This window comes from Eulemur rufifrons, chromosome 8, assembly GCF_041146395.1.
Source record: "Eulemur rufifrons isolate Redbay chromosome 8, OSU_ERuf_1, whole genome shotgun sequence".
Lineage (NCBI taxonomy): Eukaryota > Metazoa > Chordata > Mammalia > Primates > Lemuridae > Eulemur > Eulemur rufifrons.
Window position 1 is genome coordinate 69920971 of NC_090990.1, and position 15678 is coordinate 69936648.

The 15678-nt window shown below is 33.7% G+C and overlaps 1 protein-coding gene across 1 annotated transcript in view; it reads left to right on the top strand.

Annotated features, from left to right (window-relative positions):
* Positions 1-15678, top strand: part of PKN2 (protein kinase N2) — a 138768-nt gene that overhangs the window by 22752 nt on the left and 100338 nt on the right. The window lies entirely within an intron of this gene.

Consider the following 15678-nt stretch of genomic DNA (forward strand, 5'->3'; position numbering starts at 1 on the left):
CTTACTTAAAAGACATATTAAATAAAAATAACAGTACCACTTACCCTATCTTCCAGCACTGCCTATCCCTGTTCTGCCTCCTTTGTTTATTATGTAGATTAATGAAATACAGCAGTTATTTATGTAATTGATACTTAACAGACACTAAGTAAATATTCTTGCCCAACCTTCCTTACCCATGCTGAGCAACCAAATTCTTGTTTTTTTAAATTTATAGTGAGAGATACTTTTTAAAGTGGTGGTTGTAGTTTTATTTTGTATTAATAATCTGGTCATTCTTTTCTTTTTTTTTTTTCTTTTTCTTTTTATTTCAGGATATTATGGGGGTACAAACATTTTGGTTACATGTTATGACTTTGCTTCACCCAAGCCAGGATTAGAGGTGTGCCCTTCCCCCATACAATGCTTACCCCATCTATTAGTTGTGAGTTTACCCACCTCCACCCTCCCAACCCCCAGTGAATATTACTACCATGTGAGCACCTTAGTGTTGATCAGTTAGTGCCAATTAGATGGCGAGTACATATGATGCTTATTCTTCGATTCTTGTGATACCTCACTTTGGAGGATGGGCTCAAGCTCTATCCAGGATGATATAAGACGTGCTAGATTACCATTGTTTTTTGTAATTGAGTAGTATTCCATTGTGTACATACACCATATTTTATTAATCCACTCATGAATTGAAGGACACTTGGGTTGTTTCCACATCCTTGCAATAGTGAATTGTGCTGCCATAAACCATTATTTTCCTGTATTACAATAAAATCCAAAGGATGTAAATAGTTTTATGATTTAAAGCTCTATTATAGTTATTTTAATTACTATTTATTGAATACCTGTTATGTGCCAGGTATGTACTGGTTTTATTTTACAATAATCTGAAGGACACTTGTTTGCTTTTGTTCTTTGTTATATTTGTGTTATATAAAAAGCAAGACAGAGAGAGGTAAAGTTACTTGCCCATGTATATACCAAGTCAGTCCAATTGGAATTTGAAACTAGGTCTATCTAAATCCAAGCTGATGTTTGTTTCTTTGTATTATTTTATACATTCATATTTTAAATAATAATAAAGGTTTATTAATATATTTTATAATAAACATTTTTCCCCATCACAGAATGTGATTTGATTTATAGAATGAGATTTACTATAGAGTGCTGGTACCACATAATGTGGTAAAAAGCAGAGGCTACTAGTCCATAGGTTCATGAAGTATTAATTGAGACCAGTACTTACCAATTTTTTACAGGTGAGAAAAATGAGACCCAGAGAGCTTAAGGGATTTGTCCACCATCATTAAGTAGGGGAACTGGTTCTAGAATCAAGATATCCCAGCTCTAGTAGAATTTAATTTTTGATGAACATCCTTGATTTTAGTAAAGAGAAAAAACATAGTCATGTCTACAGTAAAGGAATATGAGACTTACAAAGGCTTTCTTTTTTAAACACCTTGTATTTAAGGAAATATAATAGATATACAATAAACTGCACATATTTAAAACATGCAATTTGATAAGGTTTTACATCAACATAATGAACATATTTATCACCCCAAAAATTTCTTTGTGTTCTTTTGTAGTCTTCTCCTGTCGTTACTTCCTTTCTCCTAATTCCCAGGCACCCGTTTCTGCTTTCTCTCACTATAGATTCATTGGTATTTTCTACAGTTTTTACATGAAAAGAATTATGCAGTTATGTACCTTGGTAGGGGTGGGCGGGGGTGGGAGGAGGCTTCTTTTACTCAAATAGTGATTTTGAGATTCCACCATGGTGTTACATGTATCAGTAGTTCGTTCCTTTTTGTTACTGAGTGGTATTCCATTGTATGGATATATCACAATTTATTTCTTTCTACTTGTTGATGGATATTTGGGTTATTGCCAGGTTTTGGCTGTTACAAATAAAGATGTTTTGAACATTTGTGTCCACGCAAGTTTTTAGTGGACTTACGCTTTTATTATTCTTGGTTTGTAAATGCCTAGGAGAAAAATGGCTATGGCAGGTACATGTTTAACTTTTTAAGAAATTACCAAACTATACCATTTTACTCCAGTGCTTGATCAGTCAATATTTTTAATTTTAGGCATTCCAATAAGTGTATTGTGGCAACTCACTGTGGTTTTAATTTGCATATTTTCATTTACCTAACGATGTTGAGCATCTTTTCATGTGCTTATCTGCCATCTATATATCTTTGGTGAAGTGTGTTTTCGAATCTTTTGTCCATTCGGTTGTTTTCTTATAACTGAATGTTGAGGGTTCTTTATATATTCTGGCTTCAGTACACCTTTATCAGATAAGTGAATTGCAAATATTTTCTTCCATTTTGTAGCTTGTCGTTTCTTTTTTTTCCAACAGCTTTTTTCCAGGAGCAGAAGTTCTAAATTCTGAAGAGCTCAGCTTATCAAATTTTTTCTTTTATGGACCGTGTTTTTGGTTTGATATTTAGAAACCAAGGTGATAAAGATATTCTCCTATGTTTTCTTCTAGAAATTTTCTTTCCTTCCCTTCCTTTTCCCTTCCCTTTCCTTGATAGAGTCTTGCTCTGGCACTCTGGCTAGAGTGCAGTGGTGCCATCATGGCTCACTGCAGCCTCAAACTCCTGGGCTCAGGCTAGCCTCCTGCTGCAGCCTCCTGAGTAGCTGGGACTGCAGGCATGCACCACCATGCCTGGCAAATTGTTCTATGTTTTGAAGAGATGGGATCTCACTTTTGCTGAGGATGCTCTTAAACTCCTGACTGCAAGTGATCCTCCCACCTCAGCCTCCCAGAGTGCTAGGACTGCGGGCATGAGCCACCACACCTCGCCTTCTTGTAAAAATTTTATAGTTTTAGATTTTGCATTTAGTTTTATGATCCATTGTGAGTTAATTTTTGTGTATAGTTTTAGGGATAGATCAAAGTTCATATTTTATGATTCATTGTGAGTTAATTTTTACATATGGGGGTAGGTATGGATCGAAGTTCATATTTTTCCATATGGGCATGTATTTGTTTCAGCACCATTTATTTAAAAATGTATTCTTTCGCCACTGAATTGCCTTTGCATTTTGTCAAAAATCACTTGCTCATATAGATATGGGACTATTTCTACTCTCTTCTGTTCCATTGTTGTATTTATCTACTTTTTGCCAGTGTCATGCTGTTTTGATTATTGCAACTTTTTAATAAAAAAATCTTAAAATTATAAAGTGTTAGTCTTCCAACTTTGTTCTCCCTTTATAAATTTGTTTTGATTATCTAGGTCCTTTGCATTTCCATATGAATTTTAGATTCACCTTGTCAGTTTCTAAAAAAAGTCTATGGGGATTTTTGAGTGGGTTTGCATTAAATCTTAGATCAAGTTCAGAATTGACTTCTTAACAGTATTGTCTGTCTCATGATATACAGAATATACACCTTTCCATTTATTTATGTCTTCTCTAATTTCCTTCAGTATGTAGTATTCAGTGTATGGGTATGGGTCTTTTACATCTTTTGTCAGTATGTCACTTGATTTTTCCATACAGATCTTGTGTCCTGCAACCTTGCTGAACTTACTAATTCAGGTAGCATTTTTGTAGATCCATAGTATTTTTATGTAATGATAATGTTGTCTGTGCATAGAAAGAGTTTTACTTGCTTTCTAGTCTGGAGGGCCTTTTATTTCTTTTTCTTACTTGATTGCACTGGCTAGAACCTCCAGTATAATATTATAGAAGTGGTGAGAGCAGCCATCCTTATCTTATTGCTGATACTAGGGGGAAAGCGTGTAGTCTTTCACTATTAATATAACACTATTTATATGATTTTTGTACTTGCCCTTGTTATTACATTGGGGAAGTTTCCTTCTTTCCCTGGTTAGTGTTTTTATGAGGAAAGAATATTGGATTTTTGTCTACTTTTCTTCTGTGTCTATTGAAACAATAATATGATTTTTCCCTTTTTATTAGCATCGCTGCACAAATTTTGTGTTTTCATTTTCTTTCAGTCCAGAATACCGGCTAATCTCTCTTTGACCCATAGGTTGATTTGCAGTACATTAGTTTCAAATTAATGGGTATTTTTCCAGATATCTTTCTTTTATTGACTTCTAATTTAGTTCCATTTTGGTCACAGAATACCTCATTTCTTTCCCGTCTCTGGGATCACTGTCTTTGCCGATTGTTTTGTGTTTTGGGAGCCGTTGTTTTATATATCTTGTCTGTTTTGGGTTTTGTTTTTGTTTCAGCTGGGAGGAAAACTCTGCCCACTGCCACTCATTTTGGTCAGAAGTGGAAGTGTCCTCTAACACATTTTTTTTATAAATTAGGAGATATTTCAAACACAAAAAGGCTGACAATAACTTGTGTCTATTCTCCCTGAGTAAATGTTAGTTTTGCAAAATTTACATCATATTTTTTTAAAAATGAATGTTTTAGAGATCTAAGCCTTGCTTTTTTTTTCACATTCTTCATCTTACTACCTTTTCCTCATTCTCCAGAGGAGAATGTGTTATGTGAATAGTCTAACATTCGATATATCCTTTCACAAGTTTTTTCAAAATTTAACATTATTTTCCATGTTTAGCCTAGGAGATAATATGTTTAGGTAGTAAGTTTATTTTCAGAACAGTATAGCATCTCGTTGCATGTATATGTCCATTAATTTTTGTATAGATGGGTTATATAAGTTGGTTATGAGTTTTCTCCCATCACAAACAATGATATGACCAATATTCTTTTGCATTTTATACACACTTTTATGGTTTAGACACATATAGAAATGCAATTGCTGTTTTTAAGCAAATGACTATATTGAAGTTAAACATAAATTGTCAAGTTGCTCTCCATATTATAGTTCCTTTTCCTTGCAGATTATATTTTAATTTTTTCTAATCATTTTGGTATGACAAGATAGCTCATTATTTTAGTTGCATCTCCCTGATTACAACAGAGAGTTGATATTTTTTCATTTGCTTATTGTCCATTTTGGATTCTTTTTCTATGAATTACCTGGTCCTATTTTTCTAACCAAAATATTGAGGGAAAGCAACTCTAATGTCATTTTATATTTCTTTATCCCAGAGCACTATAGATAGTGGCAGAAGTAATCCATGCATAATTTATGTTGAAATTACTAGGGTTCTTGGTCCATATATATAATTATTCTTACAGTTGTGATGCATTTTTGTTTGTTCTGAATTTGAAAGAAATTGAGCTTATTGAACAGTATTCAGTAGTATATGGCAACATGACTGCCATTTGGTTACATTCAGTAGCTTGAAATTATTCACTATTAAGGCTTTCCTTAATACGCAAATGCTTAGTGACACTCTGTAGATCTGCAGTGGTAGCCTACCTGTTATTCTCTAATATGTTTTTTGTGGTTGAACCTGTTAAACTTGTAGTTCTTGTATTATGTGAATAGAAATAAGGAAACTAGTTATGGGTATTAACTGGTTCTCTATAGGTTTTTGTTGTCTAACCCCACTCCTAATGGTATATGTCACTTTATAAACTTTATTCCATTTAGTAGTAAAGTAGAAGATAGCTTATATCAGTAGAAATATTGGTTCTTCATTTTATGATAGTTCATGATATATTGGTTCTTCAGCCTATGATTTCATGTATTGTGATATAATAATAAGTCATACTTCAAAATTACTAATTCTAAATTGTGATTAAAATGTAGTTTTATTTTATTATATCCAATCATATAATGCCTTATTTAGGGAGAATCAAGTGCATTTTCCAAATAAATTAGTCTTAGCCCTTTAAACTTATAACACATTGATTTTTAACATTGTTTTTGAAAGTTACAGTTATGCAATATATGTCACATTTTGCTGCCTAATTTACAGAATGTTTGTAAAAAATTTGTCGTCTTCTTTTGGCCTGTAGTACGCATTCTTGTACCAAATGGCCTTAGTGGTTAGTGTCATTCTTTTTTTTTTTTTTTTTTTTTTTCTTCTTTTTCTCTCAGTTATTATATGTCAACTTTGAGCAGCTGTTTCTCCATTCATTCAACAAATATTTACTGTGTACCTGCTGTATTCAAAGCATTATTCTGGGTTCTGGTCATGTGATAATGATAAAAATATTTAATAGTAGCAAAATATACTTTGTTCTCTCCTGTAGTAATTACTTAATTAGGCAAGGATATTGGGACTCCCTGAGGCATGTGGATCACAATTTGAAAACTGCTCACCTAGGATAATAAAGGGAATGAAGGAAACACAATCCCAAATCACCATTAAAACAAAAGTTGTATATGGGATTCAAAATGAACATAATATAAGCTTTGAGTTAAAATTAGAACCAATATCAGGAACATATATACTGTTCTAAAAATGTCACTGAGAATGTTATAAAGTGATACAAGTTTAAGAAAATTAAACGCACTTGAGTAAATGTAAACATGTATCACTTGAGCAAAAAAGTAGCCAAAAGTTATTGTTTATTAAAATTGTGTATTACTATTTCTTTGTTCTTACATGAACTTTAAAAAATATGTATTAGACTGGGTCTCCAGTTGAATAGTGCCAGTTCTCAGGTGCACATTCATTTTCTTCACACTCATAGCCTTGACTCTGAGAATGTATTGGAGACCACTCAAAGGGAACAGAAAGCAGATACGTGGTATTTGGCATTTGATTGGCTATGGAGGGCTAGGGGAAAAAAGGGTAAAAAATTATTCCATAGGATTGAGGCTGAGTGAGGATTTTGGCATCGTTAGCAGAAATAGGGAGAACATTTGGTTAGGCAGATGAGGTGTTTGCTTTGAGGCATGCTGAGTTTGAAATCAATAGACTATCTTAAGTGGTGATGTATAGCAGGCAGCTAGAAATGTGGAACTGGTTTTGGGAATCAAGGTATGTGCACTTTGGGAAGTCATGGAGTAGTATTTGAATCATAATATTAGATAAGTTAGACTGAATGTATAAGTACTAAATTAGTACAAAATATAGGAATGATTAGTTTGAAGATGAGATTAATTTTGAAGGAGACCTCTTAAAAATTATGATTAAGATCTTAATGGTCTTCCTAACAATCATAGATTGTTATAAAGGAAAAAATTTTTCTGGATCTATTTTTCCCCTATTTTATATTAATGTATTGAGGAGAAAGTTTCTGTAATTTTTGCATACAACTTAACTGTTATTATTTCTTTACGTTCTATGGCATTTATGCTTTTAAAAGTTACCTTATTCACATTCTTAATAATTATTTGAAATTAGTGTAGGTGAACTTTTCACTATTTTAGCGAAGACATAATTTAACAATTTGCTATGGATCTTGTAACAAACTAGTAACAGAAGAACCAGGACTAGAACTTAAGTTTTTTTATTCATAAGTCCCCCAAATCCCCACCCCAGTTGCCTTTAATATCCCATCTATGCTTAGTCAGTCTGGACAATTTTTATTCTGAAACATGTTTCTGTGTTGGAAGTGTGTGAGAGCCTAAGATTTAGTACATGCTGTCTGTTGAAATAGATATGATTTTTAGTTTTATTTTTTATTGAGATGTCATTTTTACCGATAGTAATTTTAGTAGTATTAAATGTGAGATAAGATTGGATTGAAAAAAATGACTTCATACTAATTAGGTGTTTAAATCATAGACATTTGAACTATAGGAATTTATTTTATACCAGGTGAGTTGTTACACACTGCTTCACGATTCCAACTTCCATGGTCGTGGTCCTGCAAATTATAGGAATTTAAATTATTATTAATATTTTGGATGTATAATGCATTTTACTAAAATGTATATGCATTTGAAATGCTTTTAGGGTGCCTGTAAAGACACTTTTCACTTGTAGATAGAAATGTGATCATTTACATTGCTCAATGAACAGAGAGATGAAATCTCTACCAGTTTTAAAGCTGTAGGGGTAAAATGAGGTTTGGGGAATGGTAATCAAAATTTGAGGAGGAAAGAACTATATTTTATGTAATTTTCTTTCATTATCCTCTACAATTCTGATATAAACATTCATGATTTGATTTGTTCATTAAATTATTATGTATTTTGATATATATATGGAAACATTGTGGAGAAATCATTTTTAACCTACTTCTTCCCCCTAAGGCTTTATAATTCTAGTGCTAAGCTGAATACACTTTAGTGATACATTATTGGTTTAAAAAATTATTTCTGTTTTCCATATATTTTAGTGATGTATTATAGGGCTTAAAAAATCACAGCTACTTTTCAAGATAACACAATTCTATTTTTAAGCAAGTTATATTAAAAATATGCTTCTGTAAACTTGGATCTAAGCCACCAACTTATTTGGAAGACTCTTAGGAAGGATGACTTGCTTATCTTTGTATCACCAGTGTCTAGAATAGGGCTTTATGCATAGTAGATATTTAATAAATTGTTGCTGAATGAGACAACTTTTAAAAAGCAAACCTGTATTCTAAGTATACGACAGATGATATATCAGAGTACCTATATGTCAAGCCTAAATTATAATTTATATCTGATCAGACTATTTTAGGCTACTCCCACCCCTTCCCATATATACTTTTATATTATCTCATAGAGTATGACTTCTATAGAAGGAATGTACTTCCAACTGTGATTATTACGTACTACTAAAAGTTTTGTCAAGATAACAAAGCACACCATATTGTGAATTATTAAGAATGTAATAATATCTGTGATTCCTTCAGATAGATAAGCAGGGTGTGTTATAAATTATTAAAAATATTAACATAACATAAAATGTAAAGTATTTTAAATTAAAATTATGAGTCAGAATCCATTTAAGACACCAATTTATAAAGGTTTCACTTGACTATTAAATATTTGTGCCATTTTAATATTTTGTTCTGATACATTAAGATTAATGGACACCAACTTTAAAATATGAGACAAAGTGAGATATTACTAAAAATGGAAGTACTAGCTAGGAAAATTTGCATTTTTAGAAATAAAAGTAAGTTTGGCATAAATTTAAATATATACTTCATATTTCTCATATACTGAAATATACACAGTAACATGGTATTTGAACTGCAGAATTCTTAACATGTGTCCAAGAAAATGTGCTCTGAGAATAGAAGAATTTTAAGAGGTTGAGAGGCTATTGCCTTTACCTTTAGCATCTAAATTCCTAACAGAAGCCACCCTATCCTGCATTTAATGACCTTTTGGGAATTCTGCAGCCTACCCACAACTACTTCCCCAATAGTGAAATCCAGGGTCTTTACTGTTAGACAAGTTTCTCCCTTTATTTTTTTGTATCATTCCTTCTCCATTTTATACTAAAAAAATTATAGACATACCTAAAGTTACATAGAGAGTAATATATAACAAAACACTGTTGTGTTGACCACCCAACAGAGAAATAAACATTACCAATATAACTGAGTGAAACATTCCAGATACCTCTTTCTGGCATTTCTTCCCTTCCCCATTCCTCTGCTCCCATTTACTGTACTAAATCTGACGTTTATCATTTCCACACCAGAAATTATTTCTTTATGAAATCTCTAGCTCTGAAACCCTCATGGTAATTTTAAAATATTTTTCCTTGTAACATTAGCAGACACAAAGACTAACATGAAGGACAGTGGGAAGGTCGCACTGGTTTTCCTACAGCACATTTGTGTCAGATTGCCAGTGTAACATTTTATGGCTCACTGATTTTAACTTTTTCAACCAAGTCACTTGAATCTTTTATTATTTCTATTTGTAAATAGCTGTTACTTATTTTGTACTTAAGTAGTTTTTCCTTAGGGATGTGGTTTTGTATTGTCTCTATACATGTCCCATCTCTGAGTAACTGACAACTTGCTTTCTATTTCTTCAACCTAATCAGTAAAATAAAATATATGATGAGAATCCCAAATCTGATTCCCTCATTGTCTCTTCCTGTCTATCCATCAATTCATTCACAATCTTTTTATTGTTTTTTTGTTTAACTTTTTATTTTGATCACTATTCATTTATTTATTTCAGCATATTACAGGGGTACAAATGTTTGTGTTACATATATTGCCTTTACCCCACCCGAGTCAGAGCTTCAAGCGTGTCCATCCCCCAGACGGTACGTGCTGCACCCATTAGGTTGTGTATATACCCATCCCCTCTACCCTCCTCCCATCTGCCCGACACCCAATGAATGTTACTACTATATGTGCACTTAAGTGTTGATCAGTTAATAGCAATTTGATGGTGAGTACATGTGGTGCTTGCTTATCCATTCTCGTGATACTTCACTTAGTAGAATGGGCTCCAGCTCTATCCAGGAAAATACAAGAGGTGCTATATCACCATTGTTTTTTGTGGCTGAGTCGAACTTCATGGTATACATATACCACATTTTATTAATCCACTCATGTATTGATGGGCACTTCTGTGGTTTCCACATCTTTGCAATCGTGAATTGTGCTGCTATAAACATTTGAGTGCAGATGTCTTTTTTATAGAATGGCTTTTGTTCCTTTGGGTAGATGCCAAGTAACCAGATTGCTGGATCAAATGGTAGTTCTACTTGTATCTCTTTGAGGTATCTCCGTATTACTTTTCACAGAGGTTGCACTAGTTTGCAGTCCCGCCAGCAGTGTATGGGTGTTTCTGTCTGTCCATATCCACGCCAACATTTATTGTTTTGGGACTTTTTGATAAAGACCATTCTTACTGGAGATAAGTGATATCTCATTGTGGTTTTGATTTGCATTTCCCTGGTGATTAGAGATGTTGAGCATTTTTTCATATGTTTCTTGGCCATTAGTCTATCTTCTTTTGAAAAGTTTCTCTTCATGTCCTTTGCCCACTTTTGGATAGAGTTGTTTGATTTTTCCTTGCTGATTTTCCTGAGTTTTATATAGTTCTAGTTAATCAGCCCTTTATTGGATGTGTAGCATGCAAATATTTTCTCCATTCTGTAGGTTGTTTGCTCTCATGATAGTTTCCTTTGTCCAGAAGCTTTTTAATTTGATCAGGTCCCATTTATTTATTTTTATTGTTGCTGTGATTGACTTTGGGGTCTTCTACATAAATTCTTTGCCTAGGCCAATGTCTGTAAGTGTTTTTCCAACATTTTCTTCTAGAATTCTTATAGTTTCATGCCTTAGGTTTAAGTTGTTCACTGTGAGTTGATTTTTGTGAGAGGTGAAAGGTGTAGATCCTGTTTCAGTCTTCTACATGTGGCCATCCAGTTTTCCCAGCACCATTTATTGAATAAGGATTCTTTTCTCCAGTGTATGTTTTTGTCTGCTTTGTCAAAGATCAGATGGCTATATGAGGATGATTTTATATCTGGGTTCTCAGTTCTGTTCCATTGGTCTATGTCTCTGTTCTTGTGCCAGTATCATGCTGTTTTAGTTACTATAGCCTTATAGTATAGTTTGAAGTCTGGTAAATTGATGCCTCCCAATTTGTTCTTTTTGCTTAAGATTGCTTTTGCTGTACGGGGTCTTCTCTGGTTCTATGTGAAGCATAGAATTATTTTTTCTAGATCTGCAAAAAATGATGTTGGCATTTCAATAGGGATTGCATTGAATCTGTACATCACTTTGGGTAGCATAGACATTTTCACAATGTTGATTCTGCCGACCCATGAGCGTGGTATGGTATTCCACCTGCATATGTTGTCTGCTGTTTCCTTCCTCACTGTTTCATGGTTCTCCCTGTAGAGGTCATTTGACAAAATTCAGCACCCTTTTTTGATAAGAACACTTAACAAAATAGGCATAGATGGGACTTACCTAAAAATGATACAAGCTATGTATGACAAACCCACAGCCAACATCATACTGAATGGGGAAAAATTGAAAGCATTCCTGCTTAGAACTGCAACCAGACAAGGTTGTCCTCTATCACCGCATCTGTTTAACTTAGTGCTGAAAGTCCTAGCCAGAGCAGTCAGACAAGAGAAGGAACTCAAGGGCATCCATATGGTGGCAGAAGAGGTCAAACTGTCACTCTTTGCTGATGATATGATCTTATATCTAGAAAACCCCAAAGATTGTGCCATGAGACTACCAGAATTGATAAAGAAATTTAGCAAAGTCTCAGGTTACAAAATCAATGTACTGAAATAAGTAGCATTCCTATATGCCAATAACAGTCAAACTGAGAACCAAATCAAAGACTCAGTACCCTTCACAATAGCAACAAAGAAAATAAAATGCCTAGGAATATATTTAACTAAGGAGGCAAAAGTCTTTTTATTATATACTTTCAAACAACAACAAAGGCATCTCTGGGCTTTTCCTTGGTAATCTGTTCTTTTATTATGTATAGTATCTCTTTATTTAAACCAAGCACTTGTCATTATGCCTGAAATAAATATGCTGCTATGTTTTCTATTTTTTCTATACTTAGTTATTTAAAAAATAATTAACACTCTAGCACATTGGAGGTTTTTGGTCCCATTCACAACATTTTGACATCCTACTCTTCATTGGCCACTTTTTGGCTATATTTAGTAATAATGGTGGTAATGTTAGCTCTCTTGATAATTGAATAAGTGATAAGTACCAGATACTGTGACAAAAATGTATTTAATCATTTTAATCCTTTTAGGTAAATGGCATTAATTCCATTCAAAGGATGAAAAATCTGATAGTTTTGAGAAGTTATGTAATGTGTCCAGATTCACACAACTAGTAAGTCGTAGAGCCATGATTTGAACTGGGAGTCCAAACTTTTGTTCTTAATTATTCTTATAGATTTTATTATTTTGTTAGAGTTGTTTGGATTTCTGTTTCACAGAGTCTCTGCCTCTTCCTGAGTCATTTCACCACCTGTCTGTCTCTCTGTCTTCATCTTCACAACTAGAATTTCCACATATTTCCAAAATGCCCCCAGGAGGTGATACAGCCCCATTGGGAAGTTCTGGCTAGGGGAAATGACTTTTAGCTCACATATAGAGATGAAAGGAAAATACAATATACAATATATAAGTAGCCCTTTAAAAAAAAGTTTTGTTACCCTTTGTCCTTAAGAGTCTTAAAGGATATTAGCATTAGTGGGTATATGGAACTAATGATCATTATTCCTTATATTGTTAAGACTGTAGATACAATAAAGGGCTCACATGTTATATCTACTGGGAACTTCAGGGATGGTGAAAGTTCAGAATGAAGAAGGTCCTCTTCATCACCTCAAAGGTGTGAGAAAAATAGAATCTAGACACTAAGGAAGGTTTGTTTTACTGATCATTGGGAGCTCTGCTTAATATGATTTTTAAAGTTACTTAAATTTTTAACGTGGTTGATTTTGTATAAAGGAGGTATTCTTAGAAGTTCATTAATCAAGATCTTATCATATGCCCTTTTGTGAATATGGTATGTTTTCCTGAAAAGTCTTTTTTGCATGTTAGACTCATGAGAAATAGCTGATAGTTAGAAGGTAACTGGTTGACAAAAAGGTAGATCTGCATGGGTTTTGAACTTAGGTGCTTGGATGGATCACAGGGATCTAGGAACCTTCTGAAACCTTCTACCCCTTTATGTGTGTATGTGTATGTACTGCACGCATGGAATTTTCTGAGATCCATTATTTTCAGCAGGATCCCAGAGGAGATTTGTAATCTGCATCCTTACTTTTCACTTCAACTGCACATAGACACACATACTGGATTTGGATATGAGGGATTGCTGTTCCTCCCACAGAACTTGAAGCATGTATGTGTGTGTATGGGTGTGTGTGTGTGTGTGTGTGTGTGTATACATTTATTTATTTATTTTTAATTTTCTTAAAAATATTTATTGGTTAACTACAGCCAGATGCTGTGCTGGGGAACACACTAGTGAGAAAAAAAAATTTACCTCTGCTCGTAGAAAGCTTGTCTTGTCGTCAAGCAGGGAGGACAAATAAGGTGTGACGAAGGATATGATAGGGAACACATTCAGGTACTGTGGATCACCTGACGGGAGCATCTAACCAATATAGGTGAGGACAAGGATAGCTTTCCACCTGAGACCTAAAGGATAAGTGGGGGTTAGCCAGAGGTAATCTGTTCTTTGCGTATTCAAATCTAGGTACGTTGTATTTCATTTTCTCATTTCAGTGTACCATTGCCTCATTTCAGCTGGCATATTTAGTTATCAAAATTCTGTTTTAAACAGTAGTGATGGAGATTTTTATCTCTAAAATGCATGTAATCCGTATCTTTCTAAACACAGGTTACCGAACATACTTCCCCATCTTTTATGATACAATGCCTTCTGATTTATTTTTTTCTCTTTTGATTCTTATAAAATATTGAGAGGTAGGCTCATTTTTCTTGTTTTCCAAGGAGACCCTTGGAAAGCTGTCAAGTCACTTTTTAAGTTAGATAACTATTAAGTGTTATGGTAAGGCCTAGAACCCAGGTGTTTTGATTTCTAGTCTAATGTTTTATACATTGTTTCTTATAATTAAACAATTTCTTTGTAGTTCATATTCATGAGTTCCATTGTACAACTTGCCTTCCACTGTACAATTTGCTTTCTAGGGCCTTGAATATGTTATATCAGGTTAATTAACCCGTTAAATAGTTGCAGGTGTTTCAGCATTTTGAATTCTTACTGCAAATGTCTCATGTCTCTTGTCAGGTATCATTTTGTTTCATTACTTCTGATTTGCTTTTTTCTGGGAAAACTAGTAATGGAACCCATTAAATTTATGTATAATATTTAAGAAAGTGCCTTTAAGCAGTGTTCCAAGAGATTTTCTCTGGTGAAGGAAGTATGTCATTTTAATTCATGAAGTTTGTTTATATATACACACATACATATTTGCACATATATAGGTGTATGTTTTACATGTATACATACAAACTTTTTATTTGGAAATAATTTAAGACTTATAAAACATTGTCAAAACAGTACAGGAGTTTCTATATACCCTTCACCCAGTTTTCACCCGTGGTACCATCTTATATAACCACAGTACATTATCAACACCAGGAAATTGAAATTGGTAGAATACAATGAACTTAATTACGGGTTGTATTTGGATTTTACCCGATTTATGTGCATTCTTTTTTGATACATAGTATTAATATATTTTATATAGTATTAATATATTTAATCCCATTTGTGATAGTTTCTCATGCCATATCATATATTTCCTAAAATGCAGTGGCTTAAGACAATACACATTTATTATTTCACAGTTTCTGTAGGTAAGGAGTCCAGGCACAGCTTTGCTGAGTACTTCACAGGGCTACAATAAAGGTGTTGGCCAGGGCTCAGCGTTTATCTGGAGGCTGTACTGAGAAAGAGTCATGCTTCCAAACTCACTCAGGTGGTTGGCAAAATTCATTTGCTTGTGTCTGTAGGAAACCAGCCTACTGTTTCTTCAACCAGCAAAGGTGAGAGAGAACTTTAGGACAAGTAGGCTAACAGATAGGGTCATATACAATGAACCAATCATGGGATTGACATCCCATCATCTTTGCCATATTTTGTTGGTTAGAAGCAAGCCAGAGGTGGTTTTTTATTTTTTTTTTTTTTTTGGTTCGCAAAATAGTCAACTTTTAATTCAGTTTAGTTAACTACTAACCAAGTATCATCCTGGATTGAATACAAACTGAAGTTTTTTTCAAAGAATGCTAGTTTCAAACAATGAATTGCTCACTAGAGTTAGAAGAATGTTTGGAGATAACTTAATGCAGAGGTTTTGACACACTAAAGGGAAAGAGATGATATAAGACCATAATCAGGAGGCAGGGATCTTGGGGACCACCTTAAAATCTGTCTACCACC